The 2,160-nt window shown below is 35.9% G+C and overlaps 1 non-coding gene across 1 annotated transcript; it reads right to left on the reverse strand.

Moving 5' to 3' along the window:
• Positions 1-1,436: 1,436 nt before the first annotated feature.
• LOC128294273 (small nucleolar RNA R71) lies at positions 1,437-1,543 on the reverse strand. Its single transcript, XR_008284587.1, has one exon. It is a non-coding gene; the product is annotated as a small nucleolar RNA R71 (small nucleolar RNA).
• Positions 1,544-2,160: the final 617 nt, after the last annotated feature.

Below are 2,160 nucleotides of genomic sequence, written 5' to 3' on the forward strand. Positions count from 1 at the left end.
TTCCCTAAATACCTAAGGGAGATGAAACCTAAGACGAATCTTATTACTATTTGAATTATATGATAAATACTTGTTCTTATTCTTAATTGTGAATTTAACCCTTGATTGAATATTCCAGGATATTAATTCAGGTTTTTAATGTGCTTATTCAGAGGAGGAAAATTCCCTGTTTAATAGTAGATCGCCCATAATTAAGCGGAGTTGCATGCAATCTTAGAGATAGGACAACATAAATCTGCTGGATTAGAGTCAAATCTAATAAGGGAATCCATAGATCGAGTTAATGCGACAATAGGGGTTTTAATTAGGAAGAGATTTTGATTAATCAACCTAGAGTCAGTTTTTTTTAGTCTCGAGAGAGATATTAACATAAATCAAGGATTCCAACGAATTAAGTCAAGTGAATAAATCATCTAATTCAGAGGTAATAAGTGAAGTCTAGGTGAATTCTTCCTTGGGTATTGTTTTCTCCATTGGTTTTCCTAAAGTATTTTCCAAATTTTATCTCTGTCATAGTCTTAGTTAATGAGATAGTTAATTTTAGTTTTTAAAACATCCCTTCGGTTCTTAGGCTAGATAATAAAAAGATAGTAATTTCTAGTACTTTTAGTCCTCGTGGATACGATATTTCCGGTCTCACCTCAACTATACTACTGTTCGATATGTGCGATTGCCTTAGTTGAATTTTTAGTTAGTTTTACAGCCATCAAGTTTTTGGCGCCGTTGTCAGGGACTAAGATATTAGGAACGCTTAATTTTTATTACTTTAGCCATTCTTTATTTTTTATTGCAATTTAATTTTGTTTTTTTTACTAAATCTCATTTTCTCTACTTTTAGCAGGTTTTTATAGTTTATGACTAGAAGAAACCCGTCAGGACCTCTACTTTTCGACAGTGAGATTGAAAGCACAGCTCGCAGAAATTAAAGATAAATAAGGCGAAGCCTACAATACATAGGGGAAGGGAAAGAGGACGATATTCATACCACAATCGAGGAGATGGTTGATAATCAGAACAATCCGTTACCTCTTGTGGTTGCAGTAAATCCAGTAGATCAGAATCTTGCTCCTCGAACTATGTATGATTATGCTAAACCTACTTTCACAGAAACTGAATCGAGTATAGTTAGGCCTACTGTTGCTGCAAATAATTATGAACTGAAACCTAATACGATTCAAATGATACAACAGTTTGTTCAGTTTGATGGTTTGCAGGACGAGGATCCAAACACTCATTTAGCAAATTTTCTGGAATTCTGCGACACCTTTAAGATCAATGGAATTTTTGACGATGTCATTCGTCTTCAGTTTTTTTCCTTTTAATTGAGAAATAAGGCTAAACAATGGTTGAATTCGTTACCACGAGAGTCAATCACCACTTGGGAACAAATGACCCAAAAATTTTTACTTAAATATTTTCCGCCAGCTAAAACAGCTAAATTAAGGAATGATATCTCTTCTTTTATGCAGATGGATCTAGAAACTCTTTATGATGCATGGGAGAGGTACAAGGACTTATTATGAAGGTGCCCTCACCATGGGTTACCTCTATGGCTGCAAGTTTAGACCTTTTACAACGGTGTGAACCCTTCAACAAGGGAACTGATCGATGCAGCCACCTGTGAAACTTTAAACAACAAAACACCTGAAGAGGCTTACGAATTTATTAAAGAGATGTCACTGAATAACTATCAGTGGCAAGTCATAAGAACAAAACTGACAACAGCAACTGGTGTTTTCAACCTCGACGCGGTCACTATGCTATCCAACCAGGTAGAACTTTTAAATAAAAAGATTGATAGTTTGTATGGTTTGACTCAGGTACATCCAGTGATGAGGTGTGATTCAAATGGAGGAGGAGTACACAACACAGATTATCCATCCTTCAACCCTAGCACAAAAGAGGAACAAGTCCACTATAGCGTAATAATTCTAGACCTCAAAATAACCCGTATAGTAACACTTATAATGCAGGTTGGAGGAACCATCCCAATTTCTCGTGGGGTGGTCAAGGAAATCAACGGCCACAACATCCTCCAGGTTTTCAACAACCACCCTACCAACAAGAGAAGAAATCAAACCTTGAAGAGATTCTTACAAAATTCATCTCGGTGTCAGAAACTCATTTTTAGAATATCGAAACAACGTTTAAGAATCAGTA

The sequence above is a fragment of the Gossypium arboreum genome, chromosome 6 (genome assembly GCF_025698485.1).
Source record: "Gossypium arboreum isolate Shixiya-1 chromosome 6, ASM2569848v2, whole genome shotgun sequence".
NCBI classification, from domain to species: Eukaryota; Viridiplantae; Streptophyta; class Magnoliopsida; order Malvales; family Malvaceae; genus Gossypium; species Gossypium arboreum.